Here is a 27,759-nt window from a genome sequence, read left to right as displayed (position 1 = left end):
CTCAGACAGAAATAAATATATGCTTTGAATTGGTCCTTTTGTACCTGGCCCCATATTGTAAACAAATTGCCAAGTTAGCAGTCTAGAAGCAGAAAAATAATAACTGTTCCGCAAAATTTCTGATAAGTTGAGAAAGGACTTAAAAAACTTAGTATTTGGGCCTGGGAAGCAAATTTCCTAGAAATATTTAAACCTCTAGCTTGATTTATTACAACTAGTTTATGGCAGGGAGTCCCTGGGTGGTGCAGACAGTTAACACACTCGGTTGCTTATTGAAAGATTAGAGCTTCAAGTTCACCCAGAGGCATCTCAAAAGAAAGGCCTGGTGATCTACTTCTGGAAAATCAGATACTGAAAATCCTGTGGAGCACAGATCTGCTCTGACAGCCACGGGGAGTCTGTGAGTTGGAGTGGACTCTACAGTAATGCAGTTACGGTAAAGAGTAAAATGGTAGAGATTAAAATGGTGACTTCCAGTTACCATCGAGTTGATCCTGCCTTCTGGCAGCCTGTGTTAGTCATCTAGTGCTGCTATAACAGAAATACCACCAGTGGATGGCTTTAACAAACAGATGTTTATTCTTTCACAGTCCAGTAGGCTAGAAGTCCAAATACAGGGCGCCAACTCCAGGGGGAGGGCTTATCTCTCTGTCAACTCTGGAGGAAGTTCCTTGTCATCAATCTTCCTGTGGTCTAGGAGCTTCTCTGCACAGCAAGCTCTGGTCCAAAGGATGTGCTATGTTCCAAGTCCTGCTTTCTGGGTGGTATGAAGTCCTCCTGTCTCTCTGCTTGCTTCTCTTTTTTATATCTCAAAAGAGATAGGCTTATGACACTTTCTAATCTTGTGGATCTTATCAATAGAACTGCCAGTAATTCATCTTATTAATATCATAGTGATAGGATTTATGACACATAGGATAATCTCATCAAATGACAAAATGGTGGACAATCACACAATACTGGGAACCATGGCCTAATCAAGTCGACACATATTTTTGGGGGACACAGTTCAATTCATGATACAACCCCATGTGTGTCAGAGTAGAGTTGTGCCCTACTGGGTTTTCCATGGCTGATTTTTCAGAAGTAGATCACCAGGCCTTTTTTAGAAGGCACCTCTGGGTGAACTTGAACTGCCAACCTTTTGGTTAGCAGCTGAGCGTGTTAACCATTTGTACCTTCCGGGGACTCCTGCCAAGGCAACAGTGGCTAATAATACAAAGTCTCAGATGTGACTATCAGGGTTCCTCTGGGAGGTAAAAGGTGGACTTAGGTTGTTTACTGGAGCTCCTGATGGACTGGTAGATACTTGCTGAAAATACAAATTAGAGGTTAAAACATTTTAGGTTAAAATCAGTCTGTGGGGAGTCTGGTTAGTAGTATGAGATACGAATTTCCATATACTTTGCCACAAAGTAGGACAATTGTGCAGTGGAGTGAGTCCCACAGGAAGGTGGGAGGGCAAGGTTAAAATGTGGGCCTTGCACTTCACAAGCTGAGCTTCCTTTTCATCACTCATAAAACTGAGAGTTCCTATCCCAAAGGATTGTTGTGATGATCTGGCATAACAGAGCCAAAAGTTTGCAGCAGGCCTGCCTAGCACCCAGATAGATGCCCAACAATAATATCATAACATCTGGGTTTATTAAATGAGATAGTGCGTGTTTAGCACTTGGCATAATGTGTATAATGCTTGATGTTTAGTAAAGAAAAAAATTCAAAGAATAATTTTTCTCTTTCTGGTACGTTGAATGGTATGGTGCATTTATAAAAGATAGAGTTAACAACACCATCTCCTTACTCTGTGTTCATTAGCAAAGCTATTTTTTTCATGAGCACTACACTTCGCTCATACAAAAATATTTTTTCTAACAAATATTAATTATGCCATGGTGTTAGGCGCTAAGTGAGCAAAGAGATAAACAAAGCAGACTTGGTCCCTGCCTCTAGACCATATGAGGCATCAGTCAGACAACCATGGAGATAAACTGATCAGTTCACATTTACCAATGGCGAGAGGGTCCATGGAAGAGAAGCAGTGGGGTGCTGTGACAGTCTATGATGAGGGCCCAGGAAGTATACTTACAGGAAATGATTCTTTACTTTTTTTAGCACTTTAGATGAAGGTTTACAGAGCAAACTAGTTTCTCATTAAACAATTAATATACATATTGTTTTATGACATTGGTTAACAACCCCACGACATATCAACAGTCTCTCCTTCTCCACCTTGGGCTCCCTATTACCAGCTTTCCTGTCCCCTCCTGCCTTCTTGTCCTTGCCCCTGGGCTGGTATGCCCGTTTAGTCTCATTTTGTTCCATGGGCCTGTCTAATCTTTGGCAGATCAGGAGTGACTTCAGTACTGAATTAAAAGGTTGTTTGGGGGCCATACTCTAGGGGTTTCTCCAGTTTCTGTGAGATCAGTAAGTCTGGTCTTTTTTTGTGAGTTAGAATTTTGTTCTACATTTTTCTCTAGCTCTGTCATGGACCCTTTATTTTGAGTGTTTGGTGGTGGTAGCCAGGCACCATCTAGTTGTACTGGACTTAGTCTGGTGGAGGCTGTGGTAGTTGTGGTCCATTAGTCCTTTATACAGGAAATGATTCTTAAGCAGATATCTGACAAATGAGTAGCAACTCGCAAGAGAAATCAAGTGAGAAGAGGGAAGGACCTGGAGGGAGGCAAGGAGGAATGGAGGAATGGAAAGTCAGAGCTGCCGATAGGCTGCAGGTGGGTTGGAGGTGGGAAAGAAAGTGAATGATGACGATCATGCAGGGCTTCCAGTCCTGAGGAGGATTTCAATCTCAATGCAATGGGGCGCCACTGAGGGGCTTCGGGGTAGGTGCAGACAGAGAACATGATGGATGCAGCATAAATAACAAATTTTAGAAGGTGTGGATGGACTTGGGCAGACTCAGCAGGCCCAAGTGTATAATTGTAACTTGGACTGGGCAGATGTAGTGGAGGTGGAGAAGACAAACGGATTCTCTAGATGTTTAGGAATTTAAACTTACAGGATCTGGTGATGAATTGACTATGTCAGGTGGAAGAAAGGGAGTTTTCATGATTACTTCCCAGATTCTGGACTGTGCATCTGGAAAGATGACTGTGCCGATTGCTGGTGTAGGAAATATATGGGGTCTAGGAAGATTTTGAGTTCCCTTCTGGACATGGGAGTTGAAGTTGCTTTTGATTCATCCAAGTGGTGGACATAAGGGTCTGGAACTCTGCCTAACAGTCTGGCCTAGAGGTAGAAGTTTAGGAGTTATGTTCCCCTGTGGGTAATGGTGAGACGTGAGTAGGACAGGGCCTGTGGTTGGGCTTTGAGGATCTCTACTGTTTGGTGGTCGCTTTGGCCACAGACCCTGAATCATAGCCAGAAATGCACCAGACCATTGATCTATTGAATTTCTAAGGGTAATAAATGCTAAGAGTCTGGACACCACTTAATGATGCTAGTCTAGAATCAAGAAGGAACCCAGAAGTAGGAGTTCTCTCCCTCACAGCACTTGGGCTGTGGTCAGGGTGGGGTGGGTCACGATCCATGCTTTTTGGAATAAAAGGCAGAGATCAAAATGAAATATAAATACAAATGAATTTCTGATATTGTTTGTTGTTATTGCAAGTACTAAAGTTCAATGCAGAGGAAAACCATTTACGTACAGTCTTTGCTGTGGATTGAATAGTAATAAAGGGAAAGAATTGATTACTTAATGTCATTGCTTTCTTTTTGAGAAACTTTTTGAGGCCTCCCATTTAAAACTGCAAATACACATACAACCACACATACATACAACCACACACACAATCATACATACAACCACATGCAAACATTACAACACAGTCACACACACACCCAAAACTGGATGGTTGCCCAGTTTAGTTTACATAGTTTGAAGGATAGCCCAGGGAAGTGAAGGGAACGACTCTAATTACTTTTCTGTTAGAGGATAAAATATAAGGATGCTAAGCTGCTTGCTTATCTGTCTCCTGTGAGGTACATGAACAATATAAGATGATTCCTGCTTGCATAGAACGCTGGAGAGAACCAGTGTACCTTATGAAGCAAGCAACCTGGACCAAGAAAAAAACACACCAAATGGCTGACTTCATGGTAACATTAATTGAAACTCATTAACTAGTACAAAAACAACCCCATCCACAGTAGATTACCCAATCCACTGCCATCCAGTTGATTACAACTCATAACGACTCTATAGGACAGAGTAGAACTGTCCCATAGGGTTTCAAAGGCTGAAATCTTTATGGACATGGACTTCCACATCTTTCTCCCACAGAGTGGCTGATGGGTTCAGACAACTGATCTTTCAGTTATCAGCCCAGTGCTTTAACCACTGTGCCACCAGGGCTCCTTCCGTCATAGATTAGACATGTTTTTGCCTGGTTACCTGCATGTATCCTTGCACATAGGCACATAGCTCTCCCTGCACATTAGATGCACACCCTACTCTGCCCTGTGCAGATCTCTACCCAGGAGGCTTGCAGCATAGCTGTCCATTGTGGGAATCTTGGCGCCAACCTCTAAGTTCCCTAATAAAAGCTTATTCTACCTCTTTTTTCAGAATCCCACCTGTGCCCCTCAGAGCCACTCCTGCCACTCACTGGTCTGGTAGGGTATGACAAATATTACTGTGAACAGGATTCTGGAAAAACAGGCTCAGGGAAAGAGAACTTGCAGGGGGAAATCTCTGGTTGGTCCCAAGTTTCTATGTGGGGACCAGCGGTGAGTCTGCTGGATGCTTAGGGACCACCAAGGGAGTACGGGGAAAGCCCCCAAACTACCATAGGATTGGCAGAGATTTTGGACAGACTGAAACTGACCAGTCTAAATAAAGATGGCTGCTGCTGGGGCAGCAAGGTTACTCTGGGTGGTGTGCTTAGCAATGGAGGCCCAGTTAGAAGCAGAAGCAAAGATTGGAAAACTTGGGATAGTGTTAAGGCTAGAGAAGGACGTGAAACAACTGCTTCCATGTTGGTTGCTGACTTAGCTGAAAAAACAGAACAAAAGAAAGAGAAACTGAATATCTTCACCTGCAGTTATGCCAAACTGAAGGTGAAAAAAAATTCCCAGAGTATTCGTTAGGGCTATTACAAGCTCTCCTGGCTGGGATGTGTGCACTTGGGACCACTAAGTGAAGATAGTGGCTTGGAAGACGTTGAGGTAGTGGATGAGTCTGAGGAAGATGAGGCACAGTTCTCCTACTCATGATCCCTAGTTCAGGTTAAGACAAGGCAACCCCTTCATGTACAGCCCTTAATCCAGAACAAAGTTTAACAGGTTACATAGGAGGGAGAGGAGAAGGGGGAAGTCATACCCCCCTGCCTGCTAACCAGACCCTTACAGTGAGGGACTACACCCCTGCTGAACTAATTGACCTGGCTAGTATGTTAAAACAAAACCAAGGGAGTCCATCATTTCATGGATGGTGCAGTTATGATACACTGAGGCTGACAGTGTGCTGCTTTCACGGATTGAACCTGAGAAAATCAGCAACATCACATCTCACCCGATGATATGCCAATGATTGCATTTGGTTTGGAATATTGAGGGTAATCTCACCCTCATAAAATGGATAATAAACACCCATGAGAGTGCCCGGCCTACTGAGGGAGAGATAACAGGAGAACCAGAGCTGTGGAAAACCACTGAGGGTGGGCAATGGGTGCTCTGAGAACTGACCATGAGAAATGCTATACACACGGAAGCTTTTAGAGGGCTGATAATATGGTGTTTACACAGTTGCTGTTGTTGTTAGGTGCTGTTGAGTAGGTTCCGACTCATAGCGACCCTATGTACCACAGAACAAAACACTGCCCAGCCCTGTACCATCCTTACAATCGTTGTTATGCTTGAGCCCATTGTTGCAGCCACTGCATCAATCCATCTCGTCCAGGGTCTTCCTCTTTTCCACTGACCCTGTACTTTGCCAAGCATGATGTCCTTCTCCAGGGACTAATCCCTCCTGACAACATGTCCAAAGTATGTAAGACGCAGTCTCGCCATCCTTGCTTCTAAGAAGCTTTCTGGTTGTAGTTCTTCCAAGACAGATTTGTTCGTTCTTTAGGCAGTCCATGGTATATTCAATATTCTTTGCCAACATCACAATTCAAAGGCATCGATTCTTCTTCTGTCTTCCTTACTCATTGTCCAGTTTTTGCATGCATATGATGCAATTGAAAAAATACCATGGCTCGGGTCAGGCGCACCTTAGTCTTCAAGGTGACATCTTTGCTTTTCAACACTTTAAAGAGATCCTTTGCAGCAGATTTGCCCAATGCAATGCGTCTTTTGATTTCTTGACTGCTGCTTCCATGGCTGTTGATTGTGGATCCAAGTAAAATGAAATCCTTGCCAACTTCAATCTTTTCTCAGTTTGTTTTCCACCACAAGTCTGTCAGTTTGTTGTACTGTGGGGGTTTGTGTGTTGCCCTGAGGCTGGAAGCTATGCCACCGGTATTCAGATACCAGCAGGGTCACCCATGGAGGACAGGTTTCAGCTGAGCTTCCAGACTAAGACAGATTAGGAAGAAGGGCCTGGCCGTCTACCTCTGAAAAGAAATAGCCGGTGAAAACCTTAGGAATAGCAATGGGACATTGTCTGATATTGTGCTAGAAGATAAGCCTCCCACCTTGGAAGGCACTCAAAAGATGACAGGGGAAGGGCGCCTCTTCAAAGTAGAGTCAACCTTAATGACATGGATGGAGTCAAGCTTTCAGGAACTTCAACTGCTGATGTGGTGCGACTCAAAATGAGAAGAAACAGGAACCTGGAATGTACGAAGTATGAATCTAGGAAAATTGCAAATTGTCAAAAATGAAATGGAACGCATAAACATTGATATCCTAGGCATTAGTGAGCTGAAATGGACTGGTATTGGCCATTTTGAGTTGGATAATAGTATAGTCCACTATGCCGGGAATGACAACCTGAAGAGGAATTGTCAAAAAGAACATTTCAAGATCTATCCTGAAGTGTTTACCAGAGAAGTGGAAAATAAGGTACTAAAAGGAGCCCCTCCCTATTGGAAAGGAACACTGATCCCCTTGTTCACAGGTATATGGTGTGGGACAAGCCCTAGCTGTCTTGGGTGAATTAAAACAGGCCAGATCCCAGCTGCAGAGTACCATAAAAGGAAAGTCTGAGCTAAAGAAAGGGGAAGCAAAATAAGCCACACGTAAGCAAATGTGGTATGATCTCATCAAAGCAGGAACCCCCAAGGAAAACATAGACAAGCAGCCTAATGCAATACTTTTTAAAATGTGGAAGAAACTGTTCCCTAAACAATAATACATGAAGCCCAGTAAGGAAGGTAAAAGGGAACTGGGAGAGCCTTCAGAGAAGGAGGGGCTGGAAGAGTACCCAGGATGGAGACTCCTGTGTCCTCTCCAGCGACAAACTGGCCAAGGTTCTCTTCAAAGTAGGGCCATTCAGGGGGAGCACTGGCCTCATATCAAGGTCTCTATGGAACAAACAAAAGGTCCTGGCTTTGGTTAACACTGGAGCTGAATTCACTTTAATTCATGGCAATCCAAATAACTTTTTAGGTCCTGTGCCTGACATTGATGGGTAAGGAAGGGCATCAATGTCAATAAAATGGGCAAAAATCATAATGTAAATTGGGAATGTAAATCCGAATTTTGGGTATATATACCTCCTGTTCCAGAAAACATTCTGGGCATCAACACTTTCCTTGGAGCCTGTCTGAAAATAACAGTAGGGGAGTTCTGCCTGTGAGCCACGTGTCAAACCAGTTCTGCCAAGATGAACCAAATGGGAGCCACTCTCATTATCCTAGCCCCAGAGAGTAGTAAACATCAAACAACATCATTTGCCAGGAGACCTCAAAGAAATCTCACAAACTGTAATGGAACTAGAAAAAGGCACAAATTATTAGACAGGCCCAGATTCCTTACAATAGCCTAGCGTGGAGCGTCGCAAACCTGGTGGAACATGGAGAATGAATAAGGGATTACTGAGAATTAAACAAGGTGACCCCTCCATACATCCGGCTCTACCTACCATAGTCGCTTTCTGGAGCAGCTGACTACACGCTCAGGAATATCACACAGTTTTAGATCTAGGAAATGCTTTTTTCAGTATTCCCCTCAACCAGATTGTTCAGGATATGTTTGCCTCCACATAAAAGGGAAGGCAATGGACCCTCCAAATGTTGCCCCAAAGATATTTTCATAGCCCTGCAATTTGTCATGCCATGGTAGCTCAAAATTTAGCTGCTGTCCCCTTACCAGAGGGGCTATGTCTTAGGCTGGGTTCTCTAGAGAAGCAAAACCACTAGAGCATATAAATATGCAGAGATTTATATCAAAGAAATGGCTCACATGTTTGTAGAGACTGGAATGTTCCAAGTCTGTGGGTCAGAATAGAGGCTTCTCCTGATGCATGTAGCCACAGGGGCTGGCAAACCTAAGATCAGCATCTCGGAGAGCAGGGCTGTTGTTCACAGGCTGTGAAGATTGACAAATTCCAAAGGTTGACAGGCAAGACTTCTGGTAAGCTGTTAGCTCCAATCCCAAGAACCAAAGGCAGCTGCAGGATCCAGAATGAGCAAAAGCCCCTAAGCCTTTCCAGAATATTCCCTTATATTCAATGCAGGCCACATGCCCAAGGAAACTCCCTTTCAACTGATTGGCTACTCACAGCAGATCCCATCATGGAGGTGGTCACATAATATCAAATCTCATCACGGAATTGATCATGCCATCACACGACTATCAAGCCACAGAAAGTCATGGCCCAGCCAAGTTGATATACGGCCTTAACCATCACAGGGTACATATAGAACATGTAGATAGTATCATGTTAACATCTAATGATTTGAGTGTTTTGCAAACAACAACCAACCTAGTAATGAAACACCTCCAACATCAAGGATAGACTATAAACCCACAAAAAATACAGAGACCAGTGCTCACAGTCAAATATCTGGGAGTCAACTGGTCAGGTAAGACCCAAGTCCTGTTTGCCATGGTTAGAGATAAAAATCACTGCCTTTCTCTGTCCCCAGACTGTTAAAAAAAGCACAAGCTTTTGTGGGGTTATTAGGAAATTAGAGAGCCTTTATCTTACACTTGGCATAATGTCTTCCACCTCTCTGTAGAATGATAAAAAAGGGGACTACCTGGGACTAGGGCGCCTCACAAGAAAACGCGTTTACTCAATCCAAGACACTAGTGCAACAAGAAGAGGTGCCTTTCGAATTAGATGTCACTGTTACTGAGATGGCATGGGTTGTCCTTGTGGCAGAGGGAAAATAAACAGAGGCAGTCTATAGGATTCTGGTTATAGCTATTCAAGGGTGTGGAGACATGCTATGCATTGGTAGAAAAACAATTTTTGGCTGTGTCCAATGCATTGTTGCAAACAGAAGCCCTCACTAGAGAAGCACAAGAAGTAAGAACAGCATACCTATCTATCAAGGCGTGGGTTGAGGACCTCTTTGCGAAGTCATGGTCAGCTGCGGCACAGAGCAGTGCCTTGGTGAGGTGGCATGCCTATCAGCAACAACTTTGTAAACTGTCCTTTCTCCAAAGACTTCCAGGAATATTTTAGACCTATCAAATTTACACAGGACATACCTGCTGGCCTCCAACAGATACCTCTGAAACACCCTAAATGTGTCAAGGAGGGGGCAGGCACACAGCTAGAGGACATCTGGTACATGGATGGTTCAAGTACAGGCTGGTTCCCTCAATGGTCAGCCATTGTGACCCAGCCCAGTAGTGACATCATGTGGACAGAAACACGTACTGTATGCAGTAGCCAATGTGCTGAACCAAGGGCAGCCTGCCTAGTAATCACCCAGGAGCCCCATCCCTTAGCTTTTTTTTTTTTTTTATATAATTTTTATTGTGCTTTAAGTGAAAGTTTACAAATCAAGTCAGTCTCTCACACAAAAACCCATACACACCTTGCTACACATTCCCAGTTACTCCCCCCTCAATGAGACAGCCTGTTCTCTCTCTCCACTCTCTCTTTTCTTGTCCATTTTGCAAGCTTCTAACCCCCTCCACCCTCTCATCTCCCCTCCAGGCAGGAGATGCCAACATAGTCTCAAGTGTCCACCTGATCCAAGAAGCTCACTCCTCACCAGCATACCTCTCCAACCCATTGTCCAGTCCAATCCATGTGTGAAGGAAGAGTTGGCTTCGGGAATGGTTCCTGTCCTGGGCCAACAGCAGGTCTAGGGGCCATGAACACTGGGGTCCTTCTAGTCTCAGTCAGACCATTAAGTCTGGTTTTCTGAGAATTTGGGGTCTGCATCCCACTGCTCTCCTGCTGCCTCAGGGGTTCTCTGTTGTGTTCCCTGTCAGGGCAGTCATCGGTTGTAGCCAGGTACCATCTAGTTCTTCTGGTCTCAGGATGACGTAGTCTCTGGTTCATGTGGCGCTTTCTGTCTCTTGGGCTCATAATTGCCTTGTGTCCTTGGTGTTCTTCATTCTCCTTTGATCCAGGTGGGTTGAGACCAATTGCTGCATCTTAGATGGCTGCTTGCTAGCGTTTAAGACCCCAGATGCCACTCTTCAAAGCAGGAGGCAGAATGTTTTCTTAATAGATTTTATTATGCCAATTGACTTAGATGTCCCCTGAAACCATGGTCCCCAGACCCCTGCCCCTGCTACACTGGCCTTCGAAGCATTCAGTTTATTCAGGAAGCTTCTTTGCTTTTCGTTCAGTCCAATTGTGCTGACGCCCCCTGTATTGTGTGCTGTCTTTCCCTTCACCTAAAGTAGTTCTTATCTACTATCTAATTAGTGAATGCCCCTCTCCCACCCTCCCTCCCTGCCCCCTCTTGTAACCACAAAAGAATGTTTTCTTCTCAGTTTAAACTATTTCTCAAGTTCTTGTAATAGTGGTCTTATACAATATTTGTCCTTTTGCAACTGACTAATTTCACTCAGTGTAATGCCTTCCAGGCTCCTCCTTGTTATGAAATGTTTCATAGACTCCTCACTGTTCTTTATCCATGCATAGTTTCCCATTGTGTGAATACACCATAATTTATTTATCCATTCATCCATTGATGGGCACCTTGGTTGCTTCCATCTTTTTGCTATTTTAAACAGTGCGGCAGTGAACATGGGTGTGCATATATCCGTTCATGTAAAGTCTCTTATTTCTCTAGGATATATTCCAAGGAGTGGGATTGCTGGATCGTATGGTAGTTCTATTTCTAGCTTTATAAGGAAGCGCCAAATCGATTTCCAAAGTAGTTGTACCATTTTACATTCCCACCAGCAGTGTATAAGTGTTCCAATCTCTCCACAGCCTCTCCAAAATTTATTATTTTGTGTTTTTTGGATTAATGCCAGCCTTGTTGGAGTGAAATGAAATCTCATTGTAGTTTTGATCTGCATTTCTCTAGTGGCTAATGATCGTGAACATTTCCTCACATATCTGTTAGCTACCTGAATGTCTTCTTTAGTGAAGTGTCTATTCATATCTTTTGTCTATTTTTTAATTGGGTTATTTGTCTTTTTGTAGTTGAGTTTTTGTAGTATCATGTAGATTTTAGAGAAAAGATGCTGATCAGAAATGTCATAGCTAAAAACTTTTTCCCAGTCCGTAGGTAGTCTTTTTACTCTTTTGGTGAAGTCTTTGGATGAGCATAGGTGTTTGATTTTTAGGAGCTCCCAGTTATCTAGTTTTTCTTCTGCATTCTTAATAATTTTTTTTTCCTTTTATTTTATTTTTTAACTGAACATTTACAAATCCAATCAGTCTGTCACATATAAGTTTACATACATCTCACTCCCTACTCCCACTTGCTCTCCCCCTCTTGAGTCAGCCCTTTCAGTCTCTCCTTTCTTGACAATTTTGCCGGCTTCCCTCTCTCTCTATCCTCCCATCCCCCCTCCAGACAAGAGTTGCCAACACAATCTCAAGTGTCCACCTGATATAATTAGCTCACTCTTCATCAGCATCTCTCTCCCACCCGCTGACCAGTCCCTTTCATGTCTGATGAGTTGTCTTCGGGGATGGTTCCTGTCCTGTGCCAACAGAAGGTCTGGGGAGCATGGCCGCCGGGATTCCTCCAGTCTCAGTCAGACCATTAAGTTTGGTCTTTTTATGAGAATTTGGGGTTTGTATCCCACTGATCTCCTGCTCCCTCAGGGGTCCTCTGCTGTGCTCCCTGTCAGGGCAGTCATCGAGTGTGGCCGGGCACCAACTAGTTCTTCTGGTCTCAGGATGATGTAGGTCTCTGGTTCATGTGGCCCTTTCTGTCTCTTGGGCTCTTAGTTGTCGTGTGGCCTTGGTGTTCTTCATTTTCCTTTGCTCCAGGTGGGTTGAGACCAATTGATGCATCTTAGATGGCCGCTTGTTAGCATTTAAGACCCCAGACGCCACATTTCAAAGTGGGATGCAGAATGATTTCATAATAGAATTATTTTGCCAATTGACTTAGAAGTCCCCGAAAACCATGTTCCCCAGACCCCGGCGCTTGCTCCGCTGACCTTTGAAGCATTCATTTTATCCCGGAAACTTCTTTGCTTTTGGTCCAGTCCAATTGAGCTGACCTTCCATGTATTGAGTGTTGTCTTTCCCTTCACCTAAAGCAGTTCTTATCTACTGATTAATCAATAAAAAACCCTCTCCCACCCTCCCTCCCTCCCCCCCTCGTAACCACAAAAGTATGTGTTCTTCTCAGGTTTACTATTTCTCAAGATCTTATAATAGTGGTCTTATACAATATTTGTCCTTTTGCCTCTGACTAATTTCGCTCAGCATAATGCCTTCCAGGTTCCTCCATGTTATGAAATGTTTCAGAGATTCGTCACTGTTCTTTATCGATGCGTAGTATTCCATTGTGTGAATATACCACAATTTATTTACCCATTCATCCGTTGATGGACACCTTGGTTGCTTCCAACTTTTTGCTATTGTAAACAGAGCTGCAATAAACATGGGTGTGCATATATCTGTTTGTATGAAGGCTCTTGTATCTCTAGGGTATATTCCCAGGAGTGGGATTTCTGGGTTGTATGGTAGTTCTATTTCTAACTGTTTAAGATAACGCCAGATAGATTTCCAAAGTGGTTGTACCATTTGACATTCCCACCAGCAGTGTATAAGAGTTCCAATCTCTCCACAGCCTCTCCAACATTTATTATTTTGTGTTTTTTTGGATTAATGCCAGCCTTGCTGGTGTGAGATGGAATCTCATCGTAGTTTTAATTTGCATTTCTCTAATGGCTAATGATCGAGAGCATTTTCTCATGTATCTGTTGGCTGCCTGAATATCTTCTTTAGTGAAATGTGTGTTCATATCCTTTGCCCACTTCTTGATTGGGTTGTTTGTCTTTTTGTGGTTGAGTTTTGACAGAATCATGTAGATTTTAGAGATCAGGCGCTGGTCGGAGATATCATAGCTGAAAATTCTTTCCCAATCTGTAGGTGGTCTTTTTACTCTTTTGGAGAAGTCTTTAGATGAGCATAGGTGTTTGATTTTTAGGAGCTCCCAGTTATCTGGTTTCTCTTCATCATTTTTGGTAATGTTTTGTATTCTGTTTATACCTTGTATTAGGGCTCCTAGGATTGTCCCAATTTTTTCTTCCATGATCTTTATCGTTTTAGTCTTTATGTTTAGGTCTTTGATCCACTTGGAGTTAGTTTTTGTGCATGGTGTGAGGTATGGGTCCTGTTTCATTTTTTTTGCAAATGGATATCCAGTTATGCCAGCACCATTTGTTAAAAAGGCTATCTTTTCCCCAGTTGATTGACACTGGTCCTTTGTCAAATATCAGCTGCTCATATGTGGATGGATCTATGTCTGGGTTCTCAATTCTGTTCCATTGGTCTATGTGCCTGTTGTTGTACCAGTACCAGGCTGTTTTGACTACTGTGGCTGTATAGTAGGTTCTGAAGTCAGGTAAAGTGAGGCCTCCCACTTTCTTCTTCTTTATCAGTAGTGCTTTGCTTATCCAGGGCTTCTTTCCCTTCCATATGAAATTGGTGATTTGTTTCTCTGTCCCCTTAAAATATGACATTGGAATTTGGATCGGAAGTGCATTAAATGTATAGATGGCTTTTGGTAGAACAGACATTTTTACTATGTTAAGTCTTCCTATCCATGAGCAGGGTATGTTTTTCCACTTAAGTATGTCCTTTTGAATTTCTTGTAGTAGAGCTTTGTAGTTTTCTTTGTATAGGTCTTTCACATCCGTGGTAAGATTTATTCCTAAGTATCTTATCTTCTTGGGGGCTACTGTGAATGGTATTGATTTGGTTATTTCCTCTTCGGTGTTCTTTTTGTTGATGTAGAGGAATCCAAGTGATTTTTGTATGTTTATTTTATAACCTGAGACTCTGCCAAACTCTTCTATTAGTTTCAGTAGTTTTCTGGAGGATTCCTTAGGGTTTTCTGTGTATATAATCATGTCATCTGCAAATAGTGATAACTTTACTTCTTCCTTGCCAATCCGGATACCTTTTATTTCTTTGTCTAGCCTAATTGCCCTGGCTAGGACTTCCAGCACGATGTTGAATAAGAGCGGTGATAAAGGGCATCCTTGTCTGGTTCCCGTTCTCAAGGGAAATGCTTTCAGGTTCTCTCCATTTAGAGTGATATTGGCTGTTGGCTTTGCATAGATGCCCTTTATTATGTTGAGGAATTTTCCTTCAATTCCTATTTTGGTAAGAGTTTTTATCATAAATGGGTGTTGGACTTTGTCAAATGCCTTTTCTGCATCAATTGATAAGATCATGTGGTTTTTGTCTTTTGTTTTATTTATGTGATGGATTACATTAATGGTTTTTCTGATATTAAACCAGCCTTGCATACCTGGTATAAATCCCACTTGATCATGGTGAATTATTTTTTTGATGTGTTGTTGGATTCTATTGGCTAGAATTTTGTTGAGGATTTTTGCATCTATGTTCATGAGGGATATAGGTCTATAATTTTCTTTTTTTGTATTGTCTTTACCTGGTTTTGGTATCAGGGAGATGGTAGCTTCATAGAATGAGTTGGGTAGTATTCCGTCATTTTCTATGCTTTGGAATACCTTCAGAAGTAGTGGTGTTAACTCTTCTCTGAAAGTTTGGTAGAACTCTGCAGTGAAGCCGTCCGGGCCAGGGCTTTTTTTTGTTGGGAGTTTTTTGATTACCGTTTCAATCTCTTTTTTTGTTATGGGTCTATTTAGTTGTTTAACTTCTGAATGTGTTAGTTTAGGTAGGGAGTGTTTTTCCATGAATTCATCCATTTCTTCTAGGTTTTCAAATTTGTTAGAGTACAATTTTTCATAATAATCTGAAATGATTCTTTTAATTTCTTTTGGTTCTGTTGTGATGTGGTCCTTCTCATTTCTTATTCGGGTTATTTGTTTCCTTTCCTGTATTTCTTTAGTCAGTCTAGCTAACGGTTTATCAATTTTGTTAATTTTTTCAAAGAACCAGCTTTTGGCTTTGTTAATTCTTTCAATTGCTTTTTTGTTCTCTAATTCATTTAGTTCAGCTCCAATTTTTATTATTTGTTTTCTTCTGGTGCCTGATGGATTCTTTTGTTGCTCAGTTTCTATTTGTTCAAGTTGTAGGGACAGTTCTCTGATATTGGCTCTTTCTTCTTTTTGTATGTGTGCATTTATCAATATAAATTGGCCTCTGAGCACTGCTTTTGCTGTGTCCCAGAGGTTTTGATAGGAAGTATTTTCATTCTCGTTGCTTTCTATGAATTTCCTTATTTCCTCCTTGATGTCTTCTATAACCCAGTCTTTTTTCAGGAGGGTGTTGTTCATTTTCCAAGTATTTGATTTCTTTTCCCTAGTTTTTCTGTTATTGATCTCTAGTTTTATTGCCTTGTGGTCTGAGAAAATGCTTTGTAATATTTTGATGTTTTGGACTCTGCAAAGGTTTGTTTTATGACCTAATATGTGGTCTATTCTAGAGAATGTTCCATGGGCGCTAGAAAAAAAAAGTATATTTTGCAGCAGTTGGGTGGAGAGTTCTGTATAAGTCAATGAGGTCAAGTTGGTTGATTGTTGTAATTAGATCTTCCGTGTCTCTGTTGAGCTTCTTACTGGATGTCCTGTCCTTCTCCAAAAGTGGTGTGTTGAAGTCTCCTACTATAATTGTGGAGGTATCTATCTCACTTTTCAATTCTGTTAAAATTTGATTTATGTATCTTGCAGACCTGTCATTGGGTGCATAAATATTTAATATGGTTATGTCTTCCTCATCAATTGTCCCTTTTATCATTATATAGTGTCCTTCTTTATCCTTTGTGGTGGATTTAAGTCTAAAGTCTATTTTGTCAGAAATTAATATTGCTACTCCTCTTCTTTTTTGCTTATTGTTTGCTTGATATACTTTTTTCCATCCTTTGAGTTTTAGTTTGTTTGTGTCTCTAAGTCTAAGGTGTGTCTCTTGTAGGCAGCATATAGATGGATCGTGTTTCTTTATCCAGTCTGTGACTCTCTGTCTCTTTATTGGTGCATTTAGTCCATTTACATTCAGGGTAATTATAGATAAATAAGTTTTTAGTGCTGTCATTTTGATGCCTTTTTATGTGTGTTGTTGACAATTACATTTTTCCACATACTTCTTTGTGCTGAGGCGTTTTTCTTAGTAAATTGTGAGATCCTCATTTTCATAGTGTTTGACTTTATGTTAGTTGAGTCGTTACGTTTTTCTTGGTTTTTATCTTGAGTTATAGAGTTGTTATACCTTTTTGTGGTTACCTTATTATTTACGCCTATTTTTCTAAGTAAAAACCTAACTTGTATTGTTCTATATCACCTTGTATCACTCTCCATATGGCAGTTCAATGCCTCCTGTATTTAGTCCCTCTTTTTGATTATTGTGATCTTTTACCTATTGACTTCCATGATTCCCTGTTATGTGTATTTTTTTTTTTTTAATTAATCTTAATTTGTTTGTTTTTGTGATTTCCCTATTTGAGTTGATAGCAGGACGTTCTGTTTTGTGACCTTGTGTTGTGCTGATATCTGATATTATTGGTTCTCTGACCAAACAATATCCTTTAGTATTTCTTGTAGCTTTGGTTTGGTTTTTGCAAATTCTCTAAACTTGTGTTTGTCTGTAAATATCTTAATTTCGCCTTCATATTTCAGAGAGAGTTTTGCTGGATATATGATCCTTGGCTGGCAGTTTTTTCTCCTTCGGTGTTCTGTATATGTCGTCCCATTCCCTTCTTGCCTGCATGGTTTCTGCTGAGTAGTCAGAACATATTCTTACTGATTCTCCCTTGAAGGAAACCTTTCTTTTTTCCCTGGCTGCTTATAAAATTTTCTGTTTATCTTTGGTTTTGGCAAGTTTGATGATAATATGTCTTGGTGTTTTTCTTTTTGGATCAATCTTAAATGGGGTTCGATGAGCATCTTGGATAGATATCCTTTCGTCTTTCATGATGTCAGGGAAGTTTTGTGTCAGGAGTTCTTCAACTATTTTCTCTGTGTTTTCTGTCCCCCCTCCCTGTTCTGGGACTCCAATCACCCGCAGGTTATCCTTCTTGATAGAGTCCCACATAATTCTTAGGGTTTCTTCATTTTTTTAAATTCTTTTATCTGATTTTTTTTCAGCTATGTTGGTGTTGATTCCCTGGTCCTCCAGATGTCCCAGTCTGCATTCTAATTGCTCGAGTCTGCTCCTCTGACTTTCTATTGCGTTGTCTAATTCTGTAATTTTATTGTTAATCTTTTGGATTTCTACATGTTGTCTCTCTATGGATTCTTGCAACTTATTAATTTTTCCACTATGTTCTTGAATAATCTTTTTGAGTTCTTCAACAGTTTTATCAGTGTGTTCCTTGGCTTTTTCTGCAGTTATCCTAATTTCATTTGTGATATCATTAAGCATTCTGTAAATTAGTTTTTTATATTCTGTATCTGATAATTCCAGGATTGTATCTTCATTTGGGAAAGATTTTGATTCTTTTGTTTGGGGGGTTGGAGAAGCTGTCACGGTCTGCTTCTTTAAGTGGTTTGATATGGATTGTTGTCTCCGAGCCATCACTGGGAAACTAGTTTTTCCAGAAAATCCGCTAAAAAAAAAAAATGCAGTCAGATCCCTATCAGAGTTCTCCCTCTGGCTCAGGCTATTCAGATGTTAATGAAGCCACCTGGGGAGGGTGGGGAGGGAACAGAGAGATAGGAGAGTAGCACCTCAGAATATAGCCAGAGTTGCTTGTCTTGCTTGGAATGACTATTATATCTGAGATTCCCGCGGGGCGCGTCGCCTATGTGTGCTGGCTGTGTGGAGATTGCCCCCGGGGGGTCTGGCCCGCTGGAGTCATGGTCAGATCCTCCGCTTCCAGCCCCACGCCCAGCGTCAAGGCTCCCCTACCGGGACGGTGCACTCTCGACTCCAAAATCAGTCGTTGCCTCCCGGGGACTTCTCGTCCCTCCAGCAGCGTGGCCGTGCCGCCTCCGAGAACCAGTTGGGCCTCCTCCCGGGGTTAGTTCAGATGGGTGGAGCAGCTCCCCGTGCTTGTGCCGTGACCAAGTGTCCCGGCTGGGACGCTGTTCTCCCCGCTCCAATACCAGTCGCTGCCTCCCGGGGACTTCTCCTACCGGCTGCGTCCCACGCCGCGCGTGCGACCCGACTGGGCCCCTTCCCGGGGTTAGTTCAGAGGGGGTGGAGCAGCTCTCCGTGTTTATGCCGTACCTGCGTCCAGTCCAAATCCCGGCGGGATGGTTGCCCGGCTTGGACGCTGCTCTTTCTGCTCCAAGACCAGTCACTGCCTCCCGGGGACTTCTCCTACCGGCTGCGTCCCACGCCGCCCGCGGAACCGGCTGGTCTCCCTCCTGGGGTTAGTTCTGGGGGGTGGAGCAGCTCTCTGTGCTTGTGCCGTACCTGACTGGTACTCTGGCTCCAGGCTCTGGAAACAATCGCTGCTTCCCCGTATTAGTTCGTTCTCCGTCTCTAAATCTGTGTTTGTTGTTCAGGGTTCGTAGATTGTTATGTATGTGATCGATTCACTTGTTTTTCCGTGTCTTTGTTGTAAGAGGGATCTGAGGTAGCATCTGCCTAGTCCGCCATCTTGGCTCCGCCTCCCAAGGTTTTCATTTTTATCTACAAGAAGGAAGACAATTCACAAGCCTTCTCTTTTCTAAACGATGAGGAACCCGAGGCGCCTGCTTCAGGCCCAAACTTTGCCACCACGTCCACCTGAGCTCCCGGAGGGCGTCAGAAGGGAAAGGATGGAGGGAAACGGAGCAGGACGGTGAGGAAGCGAAGAAATAGCGAAGGCCCTGAGCTCCACACCTCCGAATTTTCCACCACGGTTATGCCAAGTCCTTTCTACCCGCTCGCATACCCAGGTTTTTTCCTTAATAATGTTTTGTATACTGTTTATACCATGTATTACGGCTCCTAACGTTGTCCCTATTGTTTCTTCCATGATCTTTATCATTTTAGATTTTATATTTAGGTCTTTGATCCATTTTGAGTTAGTTTTTGTGAGTGGAATGAGATATGGGTCTTGTTTTCATTTTTTTGCAGATGGATATCCAGTTATGCCAGCACCATTTGTTGAAAAGACTGTCTTTTCCCCATTTAACTGTTTCGGGGACTTTGTCAAATATCAACTGCTCATATGTGGGTGGATTTACGTCTGGATTCTCAATTCTGTTCCATTGGTCCATGTATCTGTTGTTGTACCAGTACCAGGCTGTTTTGACTACTGTGGCGGTATAATAGGTTCTAAAATCAGGTAAAGTAAGGCCTCCCACTTTGTTCTTCTTTTTCAGTAATGCCTTATTTATCTGGGGCCTCTTTCCCTTCCATATGAAGTTGGTGATTTGTTTCTCCATCTCATTAAAGAATGTCGTTGGGATTTGGATCAGAATTGCATTAAATGTATAGATTGCTTTTGGTAGAATAGACATTTTTATAATGTTAAGTCTTCTTATCCACGAGCAAGGTATGTTCTTCCACTTATGTAAGTCTCTTTTGGTTTCTTGCAGTAGTGTACTGTAGTTTTCTTTGTATAAGTCTTTCACATCCTTGGTAAGATTTATTCCTAAGTATTTTATCTTCTTGGGGGCTACTGTAAATGGCATTGATTTGGTGATTTCCTCTTCGATGTTCTTTTTGTTGGTGTAGAGGAATCCAACTGATTTTCATATGTTTATCTTGTATCCCGATACTCTGCTGAACTCTTCTATTAGTTTCAGTAGTTTTCTGGAGGATTCCTTAGGGTTTTCTGTGTATAAGATCATGTCATCTGCAAATAGAAATACTTTTACTTCTTCCTTGCCAATCTGGATGCTCTTTATTTCTTTATCTAGCCTAATTGCTCTGGCTAGGACTTCCAGCACAATGTTGAATAAGAGTGGTGATAAAGGGCACCCTTGTCTGGTTCCGGATTTCAATGAAATGCTTTCAGGCTCTCTCCATTTAGGGTGATTTTAGCTGTTGGCTTTGCATAAATGCCCTTTCTTATGTTGAGAAATTTTCCTTCTATTCCTATTTTGCTGAGAGTTTTTATCATGAGTGAGTGCTGAACTTTGTCAAATGCCTTTTCTGCATCAGTTGCTAAAACCATGTGATTCTTTTCTTTTTTTTTTATTTATGTGGTGGATTACGTTAACTGTTTTTCTAATGTTGAACCATCCCTGCATACCTGGTATAAATCCCACTTGGTCATGGTGAATTATTCTTTTGGTATGTTGTTGAATTCTATTGGCTAGAATTTTGTTGAGGATTTTTGCATCTACATTCATGAGGGATATAGGTCTATAGTTTTCTTGTGGTGTCTTTACCTGGTTTTGGCATCAGCGATATGGTGGCTTCATAGAATGAGTTTGGTACTTTTCCGTCCTTTTCTATGCTCTGAAATACCTTTAGTAGTAGTGGTGTTAACTCTTCTCTGAAAGTTTGGTAGAACTCTGCAGTGAAGCCGTCTGGACCAGGGCTTTTTTTTTTGTTGGGAATGTTTCGATTACCTTTTCAATTTCTTCTTTTTTTTTTTTATGGGTCTATTTAGTTGTTCTACCTCCGTTTGTGTTAGTTTAGGTAGGTAGTGTGTTTCTAGGAATTCATCCTTTTCTTCTAGGTTTTCAAAATTGTTTGAGTATAGTTTTTCATAGTAATCTGATATGATACCTTTAATTTCAGTTGGGTCTGTTGTAATATCGTCCATCTCATTTCTTATTCTGGTTATTTGCTTCCTCTCCTGTTTATCTTTTGTCAGTTTGGCCAGGGGTTTATCAATTTTGTTGATTTTTTCAAAAAACCAGCTTTTGGTCTTGTTAATTCTTTCAATTGTTTTTCTGTTTTCTATTTCATTTAGTTCAGCTCTAATTTTAATTATTTGTTTTCTTCTGGTGCCTGTGGGTTTCTTTTGTTGCTCTCTTTCTATTTGTTCAAGTTGTAGGGATAATTCTTTGATTTTGGCCTATTCTTCTTTTTTGGATGTGTGCATTTATTGGTATAAATTTGCCTCTGAGCACTGCTTTTGCTGTGTCCCAAAGGTTTTGATAGGAAGTATTTTCATTCTCATTGGATTCTCTGAATTTCTTTATTCCATCCTTAATGTCTTGTATAATCCAGTCTTTTTTGAGCAGGGTATTGTTCAGTTTCCAAGTGTTTGATTTCTTTTCCCTGCTTTTCCTGTTACTGATTTCCACTTTTATGGCCTTATGGTCAGAGAAGATGCTTTGTAATATTCCAATGTTTTGGATTCTGCTAAGGCTTGCTTTATTACCTAACATGTGGTCTATTCTAGAGAATGTTCCATGTGCACTAGAAAAGAAAGTATACTTGGTTGCTGTTGGGTGGAGTGTTCCGTAAATGTCTACGAGGCCAAGTTGGTTGATTGTGGCATTTAGATCTTCCGTGTCTTTATTGAGCTTCTTTCTGGATGTCCTGTCCTTCACCGAAAGTGGTGTGTTGAAGTCTCCTAGTATTATTGTGGAGCTGTCTATCTCACTTTTCAATGCTGATAGAGTTTGTTTTATGTATCTTTCAGCCCTGTCATTGGGTGCGTAAATATTTAATATGGTTATATCTTCTTGGTATATTGTCGTGTTAATCATTATATAGTGTCCTTCCTTATCCTTTCTGTTGGATTTAACTTTAAAGTCTATTTTGTCAGAAATTAATATTGCCACTCCTGCTCTTTTTTGATTGTTGTTTGCTTGATATATATTTTTCCATCCTTTGAGTTTTAGTTTGTGTCTCTAAGTCTAAGGTGTGTCTCTTGTAGGCTGCATATAGACGGATCTTGTTTTCTAATCCATTCTGCCACTCTCCGTCTCTTTTTTGGTACATTTAGTCCATTTACATTCAGGGTAATTATGAATAGATATGAATTTAGTGCTATCATTTTGATGTCTTTTTTTGTGTGTTGACAGTTCCTTCTTCCCACTTGATTTAATGTGCTGAGTAGTTTTTTTTTATATATTGTCCTTTCCTCATATTCATTGTTGTTGATTTTGCTTCTGTTGAGTCTGTATTTTTCCCTTGCATTTTATTTTGATGAGTAGGATAGTTTATCTTCTTTGTGGTTACCTTATTATTTACCCCTATTTTTCTAAATTTGAAACTAACTTTTATTTCTTTTTATTGCCGTTTCTTCCTCTCTGTATGGAATGTGTATGAATACATTTCTTAGTCCCTCCTTGTTATTTAATGTTGTTTTCTTTTATATAATAACATTGCTTTTCCCCTGTTTTGGGCTTTTTTTTAGTTTTTTATAATCTTGGTTTGCTTTCTTTGGATTTCTCTGTCTAGGTTGACTTCTGGTTGCTCTGCCCAGTGTTCTAGTCTTGGATTGATACCTGATATTATTGCTTTTCTAACCAAAGAACTCCCTTTAGCATTTCTTGTAGTTTCGGTTTGGTTTTTACGAATTCCCTAAACTTATGTTTATCTGGAAATGTCTTAATTTCACCTTCATATTTAAGAGACAGTTTTGCTGGATATTTGATTCTTGGTAGGCAATTTTTTCCTTCAATTTTTTAAATATGTCATCCCATTACCTTCTTGCCTGCATAGTTTCTGCCGAGTAGTCTGAGCTTATTCTTATTGGCTCTCCTTTGTAGGTGACTTTTTGTTTATCCCTCGCTGCTCTTATAATTCTCTCTCTATCTTTGATTTTGGCAATTTGATTAGAATATGTCTTGGTGACTTTCTTTTCAGTTCTACCTTATGTGGAGTTTGATGAGCACCTTGGATAGGTATCTTCTTATCTTTCACAATATCAGGGAAATTGTCTCCCAAGAATCTTCAACAATTTTATCTGTATTTTCTGTTATGCTTCCCTGTTCTGGTACTCCAGTCACTCTTGGATTATTTGTCTTGATAGAGTCCCATATGATTCTTAATGTTTCTTCATTTTTAAAAATTCTTTTATCTGATTTTTCTTCAAATGTGTTAGTGCCAAGTGATTTATCCTCGAGTTCAGAATTTCTAGCTTCTACTTGCTCAATTCTGCTCCTCTGACTTTCTATTGAGTTATCTAATTCTCTAATTTTATTAGTAATATTCTGAATTTCTGATTGCTGTCTGTCTATGGATTTTTCCAGCTTATTAAACTTTTCATTATGTTTCTGCATAATCTTTCTAATTTCTTTAGTTGCTTTATCTATGTGTTCCTTGGTTTGTTCTGCGTATTGCCTCATTTTCTTCCTGACGTCTTGAAGGGTTCTGTATATTAAATTTTCATATTCTGCATCTGGTAATTCCAGAAATGCACTTTTATCTAGAAGATTCCTGGATTCTTTGTTTTGAGAGCCTGTTGAGGTGATTATGGTCTGTTTCTTTGTGTGACTTGATATTGACTGTTGTCTCCGAGCCATGTATAAGTTATTGTATTAGTTTATGCTTGCTTACTGTGTCATAGCTGCTTGCTTTGTTTTGTTTTGGTATACCCCTTTGGGTTGCTTGAGTGAGCTAGCTTGATTATTTTTTTCCTTGGAGCTCTGTTGTCCTGTCCCCAGCTGGCTATTTCTCTTATCAGGTATATCAGTCTAGAGTCCATTCAGTTTTCTTGTATGAATTCAGCTTACGTTTCCAGGTAGCTGATCATCAAGTGTGTGGTGCAGGCTCTGTCCTACAGTCTTAGTGGGGCAGGGGTGATTGGCGTATATACCGGTATCTAATTGCTGCAGGGGGTCACACTCTGAACAAGGCAGGAGGCTGCAAGCTGACTCCCAAATGCCTCTGAGGAAAACGCATCTCTGTTCCCTACAGCGTGCTGGTGGGTGGGTTCTCCAGATGGACAATGGGCACCTATATATTTTGGTTGTGAGGACTGGGAGGTATCAGTTATCTTTGGACCCCTGTCGCCGGTGGCTGGGTGACCTTAGTAGAGCTACCCGTCCTTACGTCCCTGATGTGGGTAGGTGAGGACCTTGTTTAATAGGCAAAGCAATGTCAAACATGAAACACCCACCTCTCCACTGCACAGCCGAAATGGTTGGAGTTTGTCAACAAGGGCCTATTCTCCTGAAATAGGCCCATGCAGGTCCGTGCAGAAGGGAAAGTTGCTCAAGGTCTACGGATGGCTAATGCCTGGACAGGAGCCACTTCTGTCCTGAGCTCCCCTGGTTAACGGAGCTAGCAAATTACCTTTTCCCCCCAGTTGCAAATTTTTTCCTTCCCCAAGGCTGGGAGGATGGCTCTAGGTGCTCAACAGGGTCTACCTCAGGCCTAGGGATTCAGCTGCTGAAGCTGGCTTGGAGGTGGTGGTGGAGGGGGGGCGGTAAAATATATGCAAGTAGTTAGCTTTTGCCAAGAGCGCTGTTCTCCTCAGATTCCAGAGGTATGAGTAGGCTGTGTGGCTGGCTGCTTCTTCCTGAGGAAACTGCAGCCAAAAGCTACTACCAGCCTCTGCCACCGCCACTCCGGGAATGGTGCCTGAGGCCTCCCGGTGATGCAGGTCCAGTAACTCCTCTCCACTTCTGAATGGTCTCTTCCTCCCCCTTCCCCTCAGTTCCTTGTCTAAGCTTTCCTTTGATTCTCAGGGCTCCCAGCTTGTTACTAATATACTCGTTTCACTTGTTTTTCCAGGTCTTTGTTGTAAAGAGGGCTCGCTGAAAGCCTCACCTTGTGGATATTCCATTGGGAAAAGGATGGTTGGGAAATTAATGGAAGTCCCCTGTGGGGGTGGGAATTATGGCGAGCTATCTGGGAAAAATTGCAACAATCTGGTTCCAAAGTGACTGTGTATCTTGTCCCAGCACACACGGTGAATTCTCCAGTGGGCAACATAGAAGCAGATGCCCTAGCAGCAGTGAGGACCATTGTCCCCACTGATAATTTAGATATAGTTTTGTGGATACATGAGAAAGGGGGTTATCGAGGAAACTTGCCCAAGGAGTGGGGCTCGCCATTACCAGACAAAAAGAAGAGGCTATTGAGGAGTGTCCTGTATGTTGCCCCAACTTCCCTGTTCTACGTAAGGATAAGATAGGGCATATTTAAAGAGGCAAGGGTCCCTTACAGATTTGGCAGAAGTACAGGATATTTATTTGCTGTCACATGTGTGGATACCTACAGTGGATTACTCCAAGCTTTCCCTACCGTTAAAGACAATCAGATGGCCACCATTTTGAGTCTGGAAAAACTGATATGTATGGTACTAGAAACCCTCATGGCGTAGTGGTTAAGAGCTATGGCTGCTAATCAAAAGGTCAGCAGTTCAAATCCACCAGGCACTCCTTGGAAACTCTATGGGGCAGTTCTACTCTGTCCTATAGGGTTGCTATGAGTCAGAATCGACTCTACGGCAATGGGTTTGGTTTTATGTATGGTACTCCTAAAAAAATGAACAGTGATCAGGGTCTCATTTACAGGGCTTTTTTTTTTTTTTTTTTTTTTGCAGCAATAGGCCTAGAAAGAAGGTATAGACTGGCAATTTCACCTACCTTGTAAGCCTCAGGGAGAAGTATTGATTGGAAAGAAAAATGGCCTTAAGGAACAAATAAAAATACTGATGGGCTTGCCTACCTGGCACCATTGGGTAGTTATTTTGCCTGAAGCTATAAATGCCTTAAATGAAGCTTCTACTGTGGGAGGGTGATCCTTGTTTGAGCAGTAGTGAACCACCCCCAGGTCAAGCTATAATGATATAAAAACACCCAGTGCCATCGAGTCGATTCTGACTCATAGCAACCCTATAGGATAGAGTAGAACTGCCCCATAGAGTTTCCAAGGAGTGCCTGGTGGATTCAAACTGCCGACCCTTTGGTTAGCAGCTGTAGCACTTGGCCACAACACCACCAGGGTTTCCATAATGATACAGAGGACAGAAAAAGATGAGTGTCCTGTTTTTGGTCCTAATAAGCTTCTTTCTTTCTGCTAAAAGTGTGATGATCATGCTTCCTTGTGCTCCCACTGCATCTCTACTGAAGATGTAGGGGGATAACTTCCTAACATGGGCTTTGCTCACTGCCAAGATGATGAACCAGCTTGACTGCTGGGTATGTGGACTAATGCCCCTTAGCAGCAAGGAGGGGTCACCATGGTGGATTTCTCCACTGGAGGGATAGGATTGGGCAGCTGTACATTATATTCGCAGATATATAGTTGATGTATACAGAAACAAGTCTAGTATGATCTAAGGATATTACTAGATTCCTGATAGAAGATTAGTAAGTAGATCATCAGCTTCAGGGCCTCGGAATCCAATTTTCTGAGGCAGCAACAACCAGACAGGCCATCACTAAACCCAAAGACCAGCAAGGTAACGGTGCCTCACAACAGTTGGGTGAGTATTGGCAGACATGGGGTGGATTCACATGGCCGACACCAGTGGTCGGCATGTTGTCAGAAGTGACTGGTGTATGTTGGGAACAAAGTAACCGTATTAAAGATCAAAACCAGTGAACATCCACCATCTGGGTAAAGTACCAATGCATTGGTGCTGGTGCATCATGTATTTGCAGGTCTATGATTGGTCTGCTACTAATTGGCTCAGCTGCCCAGGAATATATTGAATGGCCCTCAATGACAGTGGTTATGTGGTACCAACCTCTGGCCTTGGGTGCCTCCAGGTTGGCTTGGCAGATGTACAGTAGGCTTCCCATGGGTCCATTCCTGCATTTCAAAAACTATCACTGTCCCTTATAATGAACCCATCTGGAGACGCAGGTGGAGTAAAAGGTATGTTTTCTGTTGGTAAGGTTAACTTCCTGCTATATTTATCCCCACTATTAAGAGCATGGCTAAAATTGAGATTTTGTGGAAATTCATTTCATCTGCCCTAAACGACACTGAACATAGACTGGCTGCCTTAAATGAAGAACAGCCAGTCAGGCCATCACTGCAGCCATGAGGAAGATGGTGTTGCAAAACTGGATGGCTTTGGAAATGATTACTGCAGCACAAGAAGACACCTGTGCTTTACTAAAAATGAAATGTTGTGTATATATTCATAGTAATGAAGCACTAGTACATCGCTCCCTTATACATTTACAAACACAACTAGATAAAATTGAGCACCTGGGCTATGATACGTGGTGGGCTGAGATCAAGGGGTGGTTCTCTGGTAGAAGAAATTCCTACTTGGATTATTGTGTATAATAATTGAGGGAATATTTTGTTACACTTGTCTTTATTGTTGGTGTAGATTTTGCTTACAATGTTTTACCAAATTGGGAGGTAGGACTCTAGTGACATTACCTGCCCTCTCATGCAGGCTCAAGGACAATCACTGCACTGGAAGAGGGAGGTGTGTGAGATTGTAAGAGTTAGGTAGGAAGGGGTAGGTTGTGAGGGCCATGAATGCTACAAGATGGTTCCTGCCCGCATAGATG

The sequence above is a fragment of the Loxodonta africana genome, chromosome 11 (assembly GCF_030014295.1).
Source record: "Loxodonta africana isolate mLoxAfr1 chromosome 11, mLoxAfr1.hap2, whole genome shotgun sequence".
Lineage (NCBI taxonomy): Eukaryota > Metazoa > Chordata > Mammalia > Proboscidea > Elephantidae > Loxodonta > Loxodonta africana.
Note: the sequence above shows the minus strand (reverse complement) of the source record.